Source organism: Triticum dicoccoides, chromosome 4B (assembly GCF_002162155.2).
Source record: "Triticum dicoccoides isolate Atlit2015 ecotype Zavitan chromosome 4B, WEW_v2.0, whole genome shotgun sequence".
In the NCBI taxonomy this organism is placed as follows: Eukaryota; Viridiplantae; Streptophyta; class Magnoliopsida; order Poales; family Poaceae; genus Triticum; species Triticum dicoccoides.
Genome location: NC_041387.1, coordinates 481,094,802 through 481,113,812, shown reverse-complemented (window position 1 = coordinate 481,113,812; position 19,011 = coordinate 481,094,802).

The window sequence follows — 19,011 nt, the reverse complement described above, 5'->3', positions numbered from 1 at the left end:
CCCACGCCGTCTCACCGTGTCCAGGAGCTCCGCCGCTGTCCACTTCATCGAGCAGCCGAGCCCCGAGCGCTCGCAACGCCCGAGACCACCGCACCGACCTCGCCCGAGCTCACCGTCGCCGGAGATCCCCTTCAACGCCGTCGTCGCTCCGGTCCATCTCCGGCCGCACCAAGAACTCCGTCGCACTCACTGTGAGCTTAGCCATCTTCCCCTCCCTTCCGTTCTTGCTCCCGAGCCGTGTAGCAACTTCCCGGAGCTCAACCGCACCCACCGCCGTGGAGCTCGTCGCCGACGTGCTCCCGGTCATCCTCCGGCCACAAGATGGTGTCCATCTTACTCACCAAGTTCCGCAGCACCTAGCTAGCTACTCCACGAGCCTCACCGAACCCTCTAGCGCCAAGTTCACCTCCGACCGAACCCCGGTGGCCGCCAAAGTCGTCGCCGGCGCCAAATCCGGCCATCCCGACCTCAACGGACTCCGCCAAGAGCTGCGGTTTGTCCTCAGCTTCCCTCCGGTGGTCTCCGCGGCCCATTTGGTGGCCGAAATGGCCAAAACCACTTCCGCCGCCGCGTCGGGCTCGCCGGCGGCTAAACGCCGGTGCAGCCGACCCGGGTTTGACCACGGGTGGGCCCTGGTTGACTCCCCTGAGTCAATGACAGGTGGGGCCCAGCCCTGTTAATTAAACAGGATTAGTTTTAATTAAGTTTTAATTAAAATAATCACCCTGACATGCGGGACCCACTGTCAGGTTTGACCTGGACCAGTTCCGTTGACCTGCTGACGTCACACTAACGTCAGGCTGACGCAGTAATTGATTTTCTGGATTTAATTTAAATCAGGAAATTCCAGAATATTATTTAAACTTCAAAAATTCATAACTTTTATTCTGTAACTCCAAATTGGACAAATTATATATGAAAAATGATCAGAAAAATCCAATCTATCCATCTGTACTATTTTCATGCATGATCAAACAAGTTAAATTGATGTTTTAAGCAGAACAAGGAAAAGCACTTTAAAAGACCATATTTGAATTTGAAATTTGAATCCTTGATTCAAATTTGTTCAAACCCTTCTGGTTTTAGTTGCATTAGCCCAATACACTCATATTGCCATGTTTCATGCATGCATCATATTGTTGCACATTGTTTGGTGATGTTGTGTATCGGTGCTCTCTGCGACAGGTTCTGTCCCCGAGGAGTACCGTGATTACCCTAACGAAGAACCGTATCAGTGCATCGAACCATCAGGCAAGCAACCAACCATTTGATCATATCGATACAATCCCATGTTCTCGCTCCTGCTCTCTTTTACTGCATTAAGACAACGCAATTCAAACTGCTGTGTGCTACGGTAGTTGAACCCATTTCCTCTGCATGACCTGTCATTGCCACAGTAACTAGATGAAACCCACTAGCATGTGTAGGAGTTGCTTGAGCCATATGTATGTGTTGTTCCTACCTTGCTATGCCTGCTATGCTTAGAGTCGTGTCAGGTCTGGTTCATCGGTGTGATGGGCTGGAGTGAAATGATTATGTCGGTAATGAGAGTGGTGTGGTGAACACGATTTGGTAAAGGTATCGATGAGAGGCCATGTAGGAGTACATGGTGGGTTGTTTCATTGAAGCCGACCTTAAGCACTGAGATCTGTATGTGTGATTTAAGAATCAGCTACTACCATGCATTGGGCCCGAAACCAATGGACCCTCTCGGCTTCTTATTCACCCTAGTTCTCCGTCCAGGAGTTGCAAGTAGTTTCTGGTGTTTGTAGCCTACTGGAGGCCATGGACAGCGCTGACCGTAGGGGTGGGCTGTGATGCGGTAGGTACGTGGCCGGGTGTACCGAATACCCGTTAGGTATCTCGGGAACCCTGTTCACATCGTTCGGGGCCGTATGGGAAACCTCGGCCGGACTCCCTGCGGATGGAACCTGGATAGTCGATAAACCTGGACTGGAGGCTTAGGTGATTAGGTAGGTCGTGGCCGACACCCACGTTGGGCTTCCGCTTGAAGGTTGCCGAGTACATGTCGTGTAAACGACGGTAAGTGGTGAGAGCGTGTATGAAGAAGTACCCCCTACAGGGTTATCATAATCTATTCGAATAGCCGCGTCCGCGGTAAAGGACTACTTGGTTGCCTATACAGTTCATAGACAAGTAAATGGAAACTGTTAAAAGCCTCAAGATAAGTGTGAGTGCCGAGGATGGCTCTTCCGTAGGAAGACGGAGGTGGATCCTCGGTAGTGTATTGAAGTGGTGAGTAGTGGACTCGTGTGCGCAAAACCATTTCAAGTTGGAGTATCGTAGGATAGCCTAGCCAAGAGTCAAAGCTGGCTTGCTGCAATAACTCCACCAACCCTTCTTGATACTATGCATGTATTTAGGAACTGATGTAAGTCTTGCTGAGTACCTTTGTACTCATGTTGCTATAATCTACATTTTTACAGAAGACGCTGCAACCCCTTCTGATGGGTTCTATGTAGACGTTGACATCAACGAGTAGGCTAAAGACCCAGGTGGTGACCCTGAGCTTGTGAAGGACCACGTAGTATAGCTAGGCTTTCCAAGCCTCTTTTATTTTACTAGTTGTCTGTACTCAGACAAGTTACTTCCGCTGCTGGTTTGTATGACTGTATGACTTGTATGTGGGGTCGTGAGACCCGTACCTTTGTGTATGTTATGTATGGCTCACTGAGCCTTAAATAAAGTACTTGTGTCATAGAGTCATGTTGTGATGCTTCGTTGTATTTGCACATATCGAGCATATTGTGTGTATGATTGAAATGCTTGGTATCTGTGGGATCTGACTATCTAGTTGTTTATCTTTAGTAGCCTCTCTTACCGGGAAATGTCTCCTAGTGTTGCCGCTGAGCCATGGTAGCTTGCTACTGCTCTGGAACACTTAGGCTGGCCGGCATGTGTCCTTCTTCGTTCCTGTGTCTGTCCCTTCGGGGAAATGTCACGCTTTGAGTACCGGAGTCCTGTTAGCCCGCTACAGCCCGGTTTACCGGAGTCCTGCTAGCCCAGTGCTACAGCCCGGACCCACTTGCTGATGACCGACACGTTCGAAGCTGGGTCATGGATGCCTGTCCCTGTAAGTCTGTGCCACTTTGGGTTTACGACTAGTCATGTCAGCCCGGGCTCTTTATCATATGGATGCTAGCGACACTATCATATACGTGAGCCAAAAGGCGCAAACGGTCCCGGGAAAAGGTAAGACGACACCCGTGGGGATACCGTGCGTGAGGCCACAAAGTGATATGAGGTGTTACCAGCTAGATCGATGTGACATCGAGTCGGGGTCCTGACAAAAAGAAGTTCCCACAAGAAGTCAAAATAGTAAATTCACTTCAGGTGACAAAAGGGAAAAACAGAGTGGCGCCTAGGAAGATACGCGCCATACGGCCTGCCCCAGGGGAGCCCCGCCACTGGTTGTTACATCCAATCACCTTCGATCATCAGGATTACTCTAGAGGTATCCGGAACGCAGGCTGGACTGTCTTGGTCTTAGATCCGGTTATTGATGGACTCCAATTTACACAAGTCCTAATGGACGGCGGCACTGATCTAAACCTGCTATATCAGGATACAATCCGCAAACTGGGAGTAAACCCAGCAATGATTCGCCATGGCAACACTTCCTTTCAAGGAGTCATGCCAGGCCCAGATACCCAGAGTATGGGTTCCCTTCCATTAGAAGTCATGTTCGGCTCCCCCGACAACTTCCGAAGCGAAAAGCTAACCTTCCACATTGCCCCATTCATAAGTCTCTATCAAGCGCTACTGGGACGCGAAGCTTTCGCCCGCTTTAACGCAATACCGCATTACGCATCCCTCACACTCAAAATGCCCGGTCCACGAGGCATCATCTCATTAAAGGGAAATATAAAGTGTTCCCCGAAGTGCGGATAATGGTGCGGCTGCCTTGACAACCACACACTAATCCAGCTTTACTACCCCGGACATGGCTCGACGAGTCCGGTGTAAACATACAAAGGCTTAATAGCCGCATAACCCTGTACAAGGGGCTCCGCATGTTTACACCAAGAGACAATACAGCTCAATTCTACTCATGTTTCTGTATTATATTTTGTTTATTTTAACATAGACTTCTCGCACGATTATTTTCCACTAACTTCCTCTCTTTCGCAGACAAACACCGTGCTACGCCCGTCCAGGATACGGCACAACGAAGACACAGGCGCAGACATGCAGTAGGGACCCGTTTCAAGGATTCTTTTCAGATTAAGACCCTGCGTAAACCTTTTTTACTGTCTCTTGTTGATAACATCCCCCGGGTTTTGCTATAACCGAGGAGGAGGTTGGCGTCTTGGCATGTGGCCACGCCAGAATTTTGCACGTTCCTGGGCACCAAGGGCTTTTACAAAGGGCTTTTGTTCGGCCCATTTTCATAAAGACCGAATACCTTAGGGAGTGTTCGGCGTCGCGAGTTTGGCCTTATATGCATCAGCTCCGAATCATGTCTTTGGTCAAATGTTGGGTTTGCCCGGCTCCTGTGTTTTGCTGCCTTACGTTCCACTCTATCGGCTAAGGCGGCACCAGGAGAACTACTGCGATTGTGCCCCGGTTTGGCCAGGTGAGCACCTCAGTAGAGAAAGCCGAAAACTGACTGTCATGATATAGCGAGAGACTAGTCAACCACTCGATGACTTCCAGAATCTTTAGGATTCCTCCACATTAACGAAGGGCCGCTTCCCGGTGAGGCACACACGCGCCTCGAATTCGGGCGAGCGCGGTGCCCCTAGGGGCTATTCAGTAGCCCCACTGTCAAACTCCTATGGCTAAGTGAAAGTGATAAAGCATTATAGTCCGGTTGCCTAGTTCGCTGCGCTATCACCTCCTTTATAGGATAAAGACGTTGGATTAAGTGTGAAAAGGCGCCTTCTGCGAACACCCCTGTATTATATGCGTGGGGGCTGAAGCCAACAACTGCCATCTTTCAGGTTCTATACATATATACATTAACAGCCGCACAGGAGGCATTCTAATTCTTGAAAACACAAGTATAAAAGGCTTTTATATTTCATCAAAATATTGTTTTACAATAGCACATGCTATTCGAACACAACATCCTTCGAGCACTGCGTCTCTATTACACGAGCGCCCTATAGGACTTCCTCAAAATAGTGCTTGACAGGTACTCGGCTTTCTTCCGAATCTCGGGATGCAACAACACTGGCTTCCATATCCGCCACATGGGCAAGGGCCATCTGTGCGCCCTCTATGCACGCTAACCTCTTCATCGCATCAACATGCGGCACCGAACCAAGGAACTGCTGCACCAAGCTAAAATAACTCTTCGGCTCTAGCTCTTCCGGCCACAAACGACTCGCGACGTACCTCATGGCGAGTCCGGATAACCTGTTCAGCTCCGCCCAAGCGGCCAAACGGTCGGATACCAAAAGTGGGCGCTCTGGATTGTGGAACTGTGACCAAAAAAGTTCTTCCAATTCATGGTCACCTCGACCCTGGAAGTGTTCGGTCGCATCTGTGGCATTCGCCGCCAAATCCAGATAAGTGTTCGCCGCACTCCATTTCTGGTCTAACGGAGCATACTTAGAATCCCCGAACTTCATCCACAGCATATAGGGCTTTCCAGCCATGATATCTCCGGCCTGACGTAGCTCCTCCTTCATAGCTATCATTGCAGAGCGAGTGTCCTTGGCCTCGGCATTGACCTTTTTAAGGTCCTTCTGAGCCACCATATCTTCTTGTTCAAGAAGTTTACAGCGGTCAGCAGCATCCTTCAAATATATAGCCATCGCGGCTATTACTTTCTTGCTATGACAGCGAGCAGCCTGTTCGGCTTTTAGCTCTTCAGCCACTTTAACGACAGCCGCATCACTTTTCCTCGCTTGCTCCTTGGCTCGGGCAAGTTCCGCCTGAAGGTTCTCCACGGTAGCAGCACCATCTACATTAAGCACATATATTATAAGGCAAGAGCATCGAGCTCTTCTTATCAGATGTCTTTGGAGACATTACATACCTTGTGCCTCGTCTAGCCGCTTATTTACAAGCGTGATGTCGGCATCTGCTACGTCAAGTTGGCGCTTTAGCTCGGCAGATTCATCAGTCCGGCTAGCCACCGAACGCCTCGCCACCTACATAGAAAAGGTGACATATTATACCTGGGATTACGATCCTCTGTACGCCGTCATTTTTGACAACACACAGAGTCTCAGGGGCTACTATTTATACAGGGCACATTTTATATATGCGGCTCTACCAAAAGGTACACCTTTTCACGTCCCTCAAAGCCTGTTAGTAAACTCCTGGCGGCCTCGTACAATCCGCTTTCCGCGGATGAAATCCTTCCCATCACCGTGTTCATCAACACACGGTGTTCTTCTGAGATAGACGCTCGCCCGAGCAGATCCTTCAACCCCTCCGACCACGCACTAGAGGGTGTCGGACTAGTCTGATGACGTTTTTCAGGGTCCGGACTGGGAGAAACCCTCCGAGATGACACCTCGGGGTCGCCTGCCTCGTAAGATGGTAGAGCTGGGGGAGGCGTTTCGCTCTCCATCATCTCCGGACGAAGATCCCTTGAATATGAGCTCTACTAAGAAGGGTTGAGACCCGAACTGCAAGGTAATATTTCGGTTATCTTCCTCAGAAATAAAACAGGGATGTCACTCATTTTGGAACCCCTCTCTTTACTTACGGCTCGGTGGAGAGCTGATCCCCTTGGGGGCGCAATACGGCTGGGGCATTCACCGGCGCCGGACCCTCTGACGAAGATTTCTTCCCCCGCTTTGAGGCCATCGCCTCCGGGTCGTCAGAGGCGGTCCTTTTCTTTCCCTAGTTGGGGGGATTCTCGATTCCTCCCTTCCTGGCAGCCTCCTTCACGGAGGCGGTAGCTCCTGGGTTCCCCTCTTCGCCTTCTTTCGAAGGCGCAATCTTCAGCATCCTAGTCAACACGGGATCCGGCGTGGTCTCAGGCAGGGGGGCCGGACACCTGATAAGCTTGGCTTTCGCTATCCACTCCTGTTCAAAGGATAGCTCTTTTAAGGGCAGTTTTATGATAAAAATACGAATGGCGTGTCCAAATACGGGGCTACTTACTTGAGCATCCGGGCGATTGCAGCTCAGACCTGCGTCCTCGGACAAGTCCGGACACCTTGCTTGTGATCCGAAGAATAATTTGTACATCTCCGCGGGCGTCATGCCCATAAAATGTTGGAGGACTCGCGGTCCCTTCGGATTAAATTCCCACAGGCGGAGAGGGCGACGTTTGCAGGGCAGCATGCGGCGAATCAGCATAACTTCGCCACTACGGTCAAGTTGATATCTCTTTCTAGGAGATCTCGAATGCAGCCCTGCAGCAAGGGCACGTCTTTGGACGGCCCCCACATAAGCCCTTCATTGACCCATGACGTTAGTCGTGGTGGCGGACCCGAGCGAAACGCAGGAGGCGCCACCCATGTGGTGCCCCTGGGGGCTGTGATGTTAAACCAGTCCCGTTGCCATAAGCCGGACTCCTCTTGAAAAGCGCCCTCGGGCCATGGAGCATCGGCCATCTTTCTTATGGTAGCCCCTCCGCACTCAGTGTGCTGCCCCTCGATCATCTTCGGTTCTACGTTGAAGGTTCTAAGCCACAATCAGAAGTGAGGAGTAATATGGAGGAGGGCCTCACACACGACAATGAACGATGAGATTTGGAGGATGGACTCCGAAGCTAAGTCGTGAAATTCTAGCCCGTAATAAAACATGATCCCCCTCACGAAGGGATCAATCGGGAAGCCTAGCCCCCGAAGGAAGTGAGATGTGAACACCACGCTAGGGAGTGGGAATAGCCTGCCCTTGAGCAGGCAGCCTATGCGAGATTTCGCCGGTTAGATACCTGGCATCTCTCAGCTTTTGCACGTCCTCTTCCATAACGGAGGAAGGCATCCACCGGCCTTGGAGGTCGGAGCCGGACATCATCGAAGGTCCGAAGCGCCTGAATCTGGAGCTTTGGGTGTTGGAACTTGAGGCGAGGGGTAGATTTGATTGAATTGAAAAGAAAGGAGTCGAGCCTTGGTCTCTTTATAAAGAGGTTGAATACCAAGAGCCCTCCACGTCACCGTTTGGGACTCACTTTCAATTAGGAAGCCATACCAAAGGCACGGATGGGTTGCCCACGCTCGTATTGATGAGAATCCCGGAATAAGGGGACACGATCTCTGCTTTGACAAGACGTGCCAAGGAAACCGCCTCGCTAAATGCACTGAGGTGGAACAGTAAAACGATTCGAATAAAGGCTTGGCCGTGGCGTGATGTCACGCTGCAGAATACGTTAGCAGATTAGATTTGTGCAGATATTATTCTCTCTACGGTGGTATGTGGAACTTCTTTTGCAGAGCCGGACACTATCCTTGTGTTCAACATCTTCTATGAAATATTCGGAGGAGGAACCCGCCTTGCAATGCCGAAGACAATTTGCGCGCTGGACTCATCGTCATTGAAGCCTGGTTCAGGGGCTACTGAGGGAGTCCTGGATTAGGGGGTGTCCGGATGGCCGAACTATGACCTTTGGCCGGACTCCCAGAGTATGAAGATAAAAGATTGAAGACTTCGTCCGTGTCCGGATAGGACTTTCCTTGGCGTGGAAGGCAAGCTTGGCGATTCGATATGAAAATCTCCTCCCATTGTAACCGACTCTGTGTAACCCTAGCCCTCTCCAGTGTCTATATAAACCGGAGAGTTTTAGTCCGTAGGACGAACAACAATCATACCATAGGCTAGCTTCTAGGGTTTAGCCTCTCAGATCTCGTGGTAGATCAACTCTTGTACTACCCATATCATCAATATTAATCAAGCAGGAGTAGGGTTTTACCTCCATCGAGAGGGCCCGAACCTGGGTAAAAACATTGTGTCCCTTGTCTCCTGTTACCATCCGCCTAGACGCACAGTTCGGGACCCCCTACCCGAGATCCGCTGGTTTTGACACCGACACTAATGATATGCAAAGCCACAAGCTTGGGGAAGCTATGTTTGATGGAGATGATATTTTTTGTCCCCCAAGCTTTGATGAGAAAATTTACTATGATGAAAGCATACCTCCTATCTATGATGATTATTGCGATGACATGTATGCTTTAAAGAATAATGATAACCATGAAACGTGTCATCTTGATCTTAATTTTCAATCACATGATAGTTATTTTGTTGAGTTTGCTCCCACTACTATTCATGAGAAGAAATTTGCTTCTGTTGAGAGTAGTAAATTTTCTATGCTTGTAGATCATGAAAAGAATGCTTTAGGTGCTGGTTATATTGTTAAATTCATTCATGATGCTACTGAAAATTATTATGAGAGAGGAACATATGCTTGTAGGAATTGCAATAATATCAAGTTTCCTCCCTATGTGCTTAAATTCTTGAAGCTATGCTTGTGTTACCTTCATATGCTAGTTGATTATTGTTCCCATAAGTTGTTTGCTCACAAAATCCCTATGCATAGGAAGTGGGTTAGACTTAAATGTGCTAGTTATGTTTCAATTCTTATCTTTTATGTGAGCATCATTGTCATCATCATGCCTAGCTAGAAAGGCATTAAAGAAAAGCGCTTGTTGGGAGACAAACCAATATTTACCCTTACTGTTTTTGTGTGTCCACATGATTATGCTACTGTAGTAATCATGTTTTATAGCTTTTGTTTCAATAAAGTGCCAAGCAGAACCTTTGGGAAGACTTGGGTGAAGTCTATATGATGTTGCTGTAAAAAAACAGAAACTTTTGCGCTCATGAGATTAGCTTCCATTTTTTTACTGGAGAGTGATTTTAGGTTGATTCTTTTTGAAGATGATTAATAGACAAATTACTCAGGTCCAGCAATTTATTGCATAATTTTGGGGGTTCCAGAGGTATACGTTTATACAGATTACTATAGACTATTCTGTTTTTGACAGATTCTGTTTTCATTGTGTTGTTTGCTTATTTTGATGCATCTATGGCTAGTATTAAGTGGTATGAACCATAGAGATGTTAAAATACATTAGATATTACACCAATATGAATAAATAATGAGCTCATTATAGTACCTAAGTGGTGGTTTTATTTTCTTATACTAACGGAGCTTACGAGTTTTGTTTTGAGTTTTGTGTGGTTGAAGTTTTCAAGTTTTGGGTAAGAATTCGATGGACTATGGAATAAGGACTGGCAAGATCCTAAGCTTGGCGATTCCCAAGGCACCCCAAGGTAATATTCAAGGACAACCAAGCAACTAAGCTTGGGGATGCCCCGGAAGGCGTCCCCTCTTTCGTCTTCGTTCATCAGTAACTTTACTTGGAGCTATATTTTTATTCACCACATGATATGTGTTTTGCTTGGAGCGTCATTTTATTTTGTTAGTTTTTGCTTGCTGTTAGTTAGAATAATGTTTTACATCTTTAGTTTCAATAAAAGTGTCAAGGATAGCCTTTGCCATGCTTATTTTGCTTGTATACATGTTGCTGTTTGAAAACAGAAAGTTTACCGCTGTTGCAAAAATTCCCTAGAAAAGTAAGAGAATGGTATAACGTTGAATCTTTTTTCATATTAAGATATGATAAATTTTTTACAGTGGGAATTTTAGTTCATAATTTTTGGAGTCAGGGAAGTATCGATACTCTTGCATTCTTTACAGACTGTACTGTTTTGACAGATTACTGTTATGGTTGCATTGTTTGCATATGTTTGCTTGTTTAATGATTCTATTTAAGGATAGGAGCATTAAATATGCAGAGGCATTTAGTATGAAATGTTGAATAATAATTTAAGTGATTTGTTACAGTAGAAAATGATAAGGTTTTGCATTGGTTTATACTAACATATCTCACGAGTTCTTGTTGAGTTTGTTGTGAATGAAGCTTTTGATAAAAAGAAAAACCATGATATGAGAGGATTTAAGGAGACACAAAAGTTCAATCTTGGGGATGCCCAAGGCACCCCAAGATAATATTTCAAGAAGTCTCAAGCATCTAAGCCTGGGTATGCCCCGGTAGGCATCCCACCTTTCCTCTTCAACAACTATCGGTTAGTATCGATTGAGCCTAAGTTTTTGCTTCTTCACATGAGTTGTGCTATCCTTGCAATGTCATTTATTTTGTTTTCCTTGCTGTTTGAATAAGATACCAAGATCTGAAATCCTTTAATGAGAGAGAATCTTTGCATAGTTGCATAATTATTTAGCTACGCATTGAACTTCACTTATATCTTTTGGAGCACAACGGTGGTTATATTTTGTAGAAATTGCTTGATCTCTCATGCTTCACTTAGATTATTTTGAGAGTCATTAATAGCATGGTAATTTGCTTAACATTAATATACTTGGTATTCAAGATATGTGAAACATTCTTTTGAGTGCGTTGAATACTAAGATAAGTTTGATGCTTGATAATTGTTTTGAGATATGGAGGTGATAATATCAAACTGATGCTAGTTGGGTGATTATGAATTTAAAGAATGCTTGTGTTGAAGTTTGTGATTCCTGTATCATGCACGTATGGTGAACCGCTTTATGATGAAGTTGGAGCATAATTTTATTTATTGATTGTCTTCCTTATGAGTGGCGGTCGGGGATGACCGATGGTCTTTTCCTACCAATCTATCCCCCTAGGAGCATGCGCGTAGTGCTTTGGTTTTTGATGACTTCTAAATTTTTGCAACAAGTGCATGAGTTCTTTTGATTAATGTTGAGTCCATGGATTATACGCACCCTTTCACCCTTCCATTATTGCTAGCCTCTCTTGTGCCGCGCAACTTTCGCCGGTACCATACACCCACCATATATCTTCCTCAAAACAGCCACCATACCTACCAATTATGGCATTACCATAGCCATTCCGAGATATATTGCCATGCAACATTCCACCGTTCCGTTCATATGACACACATTACTTTTGTCATATTGCTTTTTGCATGAACATGTAGTTGACATTGTATTTGTGGCAAGGCCACCTTCATAAATTTCATACATGTCGCTCTTGATTCGTTGCATATCCCGGTACACCGCCGGAGGCATTCATATAGAGTCATATCTTGTTCTAAGTTTCGAGTTGTAATTGTTGAGTTGTAAGAAAAATAAAAGTGTGATGATCATCATTATTAGAGCATTGTCCCAGTGAGGAAAGGATGATGGAGGCTATGATCCCCCCACAAGTCGGGATGAGACTTCGGACTTTACAAAAAAAAGAAAAAAAAGGGGCCATAAAAAAAGAGAAAAGGCCCAAAGAAAAAAAATAGAAAAAGAAGAAAGAAAAAAATGATAGAAAAAGAGAGAAGGGACAATGCTACTATCTCTTTTTCCACACTTGTGCTTCAAAATAGCACCGTGATCTTCATGATAGAGAGTCTCATATGTTATCACTTTCATATACTAGTGGGATTTTTTCATTATAGAACTTGGCTTGTATATTCCAATGATGGGCTTCCTCAAAAGTGCCCTAGGTCTTCGTGAGCAAGCAAGTTGGATGCACACCCACTTAGTTTCTTTTGTTGAGCTTTCATATATTTATAGCTCTAGTGCATCCATTGCATGGAAATCCCTACTCACTCACATTGATATCTATTAATGGGCATCTCCATAGCCCATTGATACGCCTAGTTGATGTGAGACTATCTTCTCCTTTTTTGTCTTCTCCACAACCACCATTCTATTCCACATATAGTGTTATGTCCATGGCTCACGCTCATGTATTGCGTGAAAGTTGAAAGAGTTTGAGATTATTAAAGTATGAAACAATTGCTTGGCTTGTCATCGGGGTTGTGCATGATTAAATACTTTGTGTGATGAAGATAGAGCAACAGCCAGACTATATGATTTTGTAGGGATAACTTTCTTTAGCCATGTTATTTTGAGAAGACATGATTGCTTTCATTAGTATGCTTGAAGTATTATTATTTTTATGTCAATATGAACTTTTGTCTTGAATCTTTCGGATCTAAATATTCATGCCACAATTAAGAAGATTTACACTGAAATTATGCCAAAGTATCACTCCGCATCAAAAATTCTCTTTTTATCATTAACCTACTCAAGGACGAGCAGGAATTAAGCTTGGGGATGCCTGATACGTCTCCAACGTATCTATAATTTTGATTGCTCCATACTACTTTATGTACTATTTTGGACTATATTGGGCTTTATTTTCCACTTTTATATTATTTTTGGGACTAACCTATTAACTGGAGGCCCAGCCCAGAATTGCTGTTTTTTTGCCTATTTCAGTGTTTCGAAGAAACAGAATATCAAACGGAGTCCAAACAGAATGAAACCTTCGGGAACGTTATTTTCTCACCGAACATGATCCACGAGACTTGGACCCTGCTCCAAGGAACAAAAGAGGCGGTCACTAGGGTGGGGGGGCACCCCCCTGGGCGCGCCCCCTACCTCGTGGGCCCCCTGTTGCTCCTCCGACGTACTCCTTCCTCCTATATAGTCCCGCGTACCCTAAAAACATCCACGGAGAAGATAGATCGGGAGTTCCGCCGCTGCAAGCCTCTGTAGCCACCAAAAACCTCTCGGGAGCCCTTCCCGGCACCCTGCCGGAGGGGGATCCTTCACCGGTGGCCATCTTCATCATCTCGGCGCTCTCCATGACGAGGAGGGAGTGGTTCACCCTCGGGGCTGAGGGTATGTACCAGTAGCTATGTGTTTGATCTCTCTATATCTAGTGTTCTCTCTCGTGTTCCCTCTATGGCACGATCTTGATGTATCCCGAGCTTTGCTATTGTAGTTGGATCTTATGATATTTCTCCCCCTCTACTCTCTTGTGATGAACTGAGTTTCCCCTTTGAAGTTATCTTATCGGATTGAGTCTTTTATGAGAACACTTCATGTATATCTTGCCGTGTTTATCTGTGGTGACAATGGGATATCATGTGCCTCTTGATGTATGTTTTGGTGACCAACTTGCGGTTTCTGCCCATGAACCTATGCATAGGGGTTGGCACACGTTCTTGACTCTCCGGTAGAGACTTTGGGGCACTCTTTGAAGTACTTTTGTGTTGGTTGGATGAATCTAAGATTGTGTGATGCATATCATATAATCATGCCCACGGATACTTGAGGTAACAATGGAGTATCTAGGTGACATTAGGGTTTTGGTTGATTTGTGTCTTAAGGTGTTATTCTAGTACGAACTCTTTTATAGATCGATCCGAAAGAATAACTTTGAGGTGGTTTCGTACCCTACCATAATCTCTACGTTATTTCTCCGCAATTAGTGTCTTTGGAGTGACTCTTTGTTGCATGTTGAGGGCTTGTTATATGATCTATCTATGTTATTATTGTTGAGAGAACTTGCACTAGTGAAAGTATGAACCCTAGGCCTTGTTTCCTACCATTGCAATACCGTTTACGCTCACTTTTACCACTTGTTACCTTGCTGTTTTTATTATTTCAGATTACAAAAACCTTTATCTACCATCCATATTGCACTTGTATCACCATCTCTTCGCAGAACTAGTGCACCTATACAATTTACCATTGTATTGGGTGTCGGGGAACTGATCCTCGAGCACCTATGGGGCCGGCGGACCGGGCCCCTTTCGGTTCGGCGGGGGGCGGAGATCGCACGAAGAGCAGATCGAGGCGAAGCACACGAGCAGTTTACCCAGCTTCGGAGCTCTCCGGAGAGATAATACTCCTACTGCTGCTTGTCTGGTTCTATTCTGTCCTTGCTCTAGAGAGAGCGTAGTGTCTTTCTGGGTTACGAATGAGTTGAAACAAACTGAACCCCCTCTATGTTGCACATGGGCCTCCTTTTATACGCCAAAGGGGTCACCGACAGTTGGCAACGCAGAGAAGGGTACAAATGTAAAAAGTGAGGTGGTTGGTACAGTTACTTGTACAGTGCGCCCTACCTAACCCTGACGGCAGGGGACAAGGGCATTAAAGGCCCGTCTGAGTCGCCCAAATAGTGCAGAAAAGGACCGTTAGGGGCGCCACCATTCGCCATGAAGGCGATCTTGTCAGCTTCGCATGCCAATGCGCACCGCTGGCTGCACAGCCTCCCGCCACGCGCGCCTGGAGAGGCCCCCAGAGCGACACGTTGGTGGATGCGCTGGAGCGTGGGCACAGAGTGGCCGCCTGCCGCGGCAAGCGCCTTGCCGCTGTTGTTATCTTGTCGGGTCCGGAAGCTTGTCGCTCACCGGGCCTCGAGGTACCTTGTTTGGTCTTCCCGGCAAGCTCCTCTTGCCGGGGCCTTGTTGCCTTGCCGGAGCGCGTGGCGCGTCGCGGCAAGTTCTTTGGAGTGCCTCGGTTGGCCTTCCCGGCAAGCTCCTCTTGCCGGGGCCTTGTCTCCTGAGCTTAAATACTTTGTTCTTGAATGGCTCCAAGGGAACCTTGGAGGATCTTAGCGTTAGCCCAGCAAGCCTTGCCGCGGGGTGCTGCAACTGCCCGTGCACAAGTTTGGGGTACTAGGGTACCCCTATTCTAGTACACCGACAGGAGCCCCCGGGCCTGGGCCAGACACGGTGCCGAGCGATGTTATGCCAGGCCCAAGACAGGGCACGGGCACACGCGGGCTGGGCCACATCGAATCTCGCTCCGCATCCACCGCGCTCTCCCATAACGGCACGCGTTGAATGCGGCATCGTGGGAGAGATCGTGGGTGGTTGTTTATTCGGAAGGGCGAAACGTCCGCCCCGTCCCTCTTTATAAGCAGAGGAAACAGGGGCAGTTCGTTCCCCCTTGCTGGTTGCTGCTACTTCATCTTCACGAACCTCCTCCGCCCCCCCCTTCTTCTCGAAGACGAGAGAGCAGCGCTCCGCCCCCCATTGCCACCAGCATCACCACGCCGTCGACCTCCCTCACCACCTCCGCCATGGCCCCGAAAGCCGACAAGGGAAAGGGCGTGAAGTCGGCCGAGGCGCAGCGGCTCGCGGCGCTGAGGAAGGAGCGGGCGATCTTCTCCCCTCAGCTCGGCGTGCAGGAGCTGAGGGAGTAATTCTACCTCTTTTGGGCGACGGAGACGCGTGCGCATCCGCGCACGAGGGTACTCCCGGCCGCTGCTTCGGAGCTGGCTCCAACCGGGTACCCATTCTTCGTGCTATTCTTCTATTGCGGGCTCTGCCCGCCCTTCTCGGAGTTCTTCTGTGATATCATGAACACATACGGCTTCTGCCTCCTTGACTTCACCCCCAACGCCGTTCTGACCATGGCAGTTTTCGCACATTTGTGCGAAAACTTTGTCGGAGTCCACCCCAGTGTTGCCCTTTTCCGCCACTACTTCATACCTCGGGTAGAGAGAGGAGATCCGCTTGCCGGAGGGATTGCTTGGATCTCGAGAGTCGGCAAGAAGGAGGCGTACTTGGAGGGTGAGCTCCGCAGCAAGTGGGATGAGTGGAGAGCGGAGTGGTGCTGGATTATCGAGGAGAATCCGCAGCCCTTCACCGCCGTGCGCCAAACTCCAATAGTGCGTGGCAATGACTGGAGCAACGTGGCCCCAGAAGACGAGAGGCTGAAGATCGCCATTACTAGGATCCTTCGCCTCAGGCTTGCCGGGCTCACTGTAGGCGCTGTAGGCGCAGATTTCCTCCGCCGCCGCATCGCCCCCTTGCAGGAGAGGGGAGGCCTGCCTGGGAATTCAAGAACTCCGCGGACATCATGAGGCTGCGGCCGGGCCTCAACTATAACTTCACCGTCTTGGAGCTGGATGCAATGCTCTTGGAGTTGTTCAAACGCGACCCCCAGCACCCATTCACGCTGCCGAGGGGCATTGTCCCATTATGCAACAATTCTTCGCTTGACCGGATCCGCGCCATGATGCCGTTGTGTGATTCACACGGAATCGTTCCAACTTGGCAAGATCCTGCGGATGACATCGTGCAAGCGTTCTTCGACAATTTGGAAGAAGTGCCGGTCCGCGCTGACGAGCAGAAGAGCCTCACCCGTGACACCACCGACGAGGAGCTGCAGCGCATCGCCACTAGGGCGGAAGAGGTTGCGGCCGCAGTTGCCACGGGCGTGTTTGGGTTCACTGTGGAGGAGGCGGAGGCTGCAGAGGCGGCAAACCTTTCTGAGCGCGTGGAGTTCATGGGCGAGGAGGAGCCTGTCGGTTCCGAAGCCAAGCCGAGCGAGGCCGATGAGGAGGAGCCCGAGCCTTCAGAAAACTTGCCGCAGGCGGAGCCCCCGGCCCCGCCAAGAAGGCGCCTTCGCAGGGCCGGGGACGCAGCAGGGCGGCAGCCGGGTCAACAGCCGCCGAGTCATGCGACGCGCTCTACCGCGGCAAGCAATGTTGCCGCGGGAGCGCCTCACGCAACAGCGGCAACTTGAGCGGGATCTTCCCGGGCCACCGCCACCGCCCCCGCCAAGCTGGCAAGGGATCCTACTCCTCCGCCTTGCCGCACCGGAGGGGGGCCGGACTTCGATCTTTCCGCGCTCAGCTCCGACAAGGAGGAAGAAGAGTAAGTTTCTTTGGCGCTCTTGTAGTTCTTCAATCTTGCTGTTTATATCTTGTCTCTGACTTGCTCCAATCTGGACTCATTTCTTTTCAGGACGCTGGCCCAGAGAGCAGTGAAGAGGGTCAAGGCCGCGGTGATTGTCATCGATGATGACCCCATCGTGTCAGCAGGAGGTGGGTCCGAGACTACCTTGACGGACCCGGCAATCACTCCTCACAGCAGCCCCCAGCGCAGCCCCCAGCGTAAGTTCATAGTTTTTTCTTTGCTGTCGGGCGCGCATGAGTGCTTTTTCCTTCGTTTGATATCTTGCTTGTTGATTTGTGCAGGAGCAGAGCAGTCACATCAGGAGCGCCCGAAAGCTGGTCCCAAAGTGCTACCTGCTTCGACTACGCCGCCAAGGGAGGAGTCCCCGGCAAGGGAGCGCTCTCCGGCAAGGGGGAACTCTCCGGCAAGGGACGGCACCGTTGATCCTGCGGCGACCGAGGCCGCAACTGCAGATCTTGGCACAGGTAATCCACTTGCCCAGAAACTTTCCCTTGGGTTCTTCTTCTTCTGATTTTCTTCCCTTGGATTTTGGATTGATTTCCCTCCCTTCTTCCCTCTTCAGACCCATCTGCGACTGAGCCAATGGAGACAGAGGGCGCCGGCGAGGAAGGGGCCGGTACTTACAAGGCCGCCGGCGAGGAGGCCGCCAAGGCTGCCGCTGTAGAAGCGGGCGAGGGGTCGGGCGATCGCACAGACGACCCTGAGGCCGCAGGAGCGCCAGGCACTGCACCGACCGCCGATCCCTCTGCTGCTTCTGTGGAGCCGGGCTCCGAGGAGCCCCAGCCCGGCGCCTACTTGAAGGCCGGCGACGGTATCTTCATGAAGCTACCCTGGGTGTCGAGCTCCAGGGCGCCGGTCGAGGGGGAGACTTTTGATGAGGAGGTGCTCGCCTCCGCCGGGCTGTCGTTGGTTGACGCGCCCGGCAGCAGCAGTGGCGAGCCTGAGGAGGAGCAGCTGTTGCGGAAGCTGCTGTCACTCTACCGCGCCCGGCAAGCCAAGCTGGCTTCCCGGGAAGCACTTGTCGCGAAGGCGGGAGTTGACATGGAGAAGCGCGCGGAGGAACTCCGGGGCCACAATCAAGAAGCTCTCCGGTCCCTGGCGCAGGAGCGGGAGCGACTCGACGAGGAGCGCACGGCCTTCCTTCGCGAGAAGGCCGAAGCTGAGGAGGAGCAAAGGCTGGCCGCCGAGAAGCAGTCCGCGTGGGAAGGTGAACTAGTGCAGCGGAAGGCCAACCTCGACAGCTACGAGGAAGAGCTCGCCGAGCGCGAGCAAGCACCTGGCGGGGCGCTCAAGGAGGCAAAGGACGCTGCGGCAATTGCAGAGGCCGCCAAGAAAGAGCTGGAGGAGAAGGTGGCGCAGCTGGAGGCTAACATTGGAAAGAGCGGCGAGGAGCTTGCCGCACTCAAGCGTGAGCGTGAGAAGGATGCTGCCGCCCATGGTGAGCTGCAAGGTCTTCTCGCTGAGAGGGGCAAGGAGCTCAGCGCCGCCAAGGATTCCAAAGCAGACCTGGAGCTGAAGCTGGCCGCGCTGACGCAGACGCTGGAGGCCACCAAGGAGCGGGAGAAGACCTTGTCG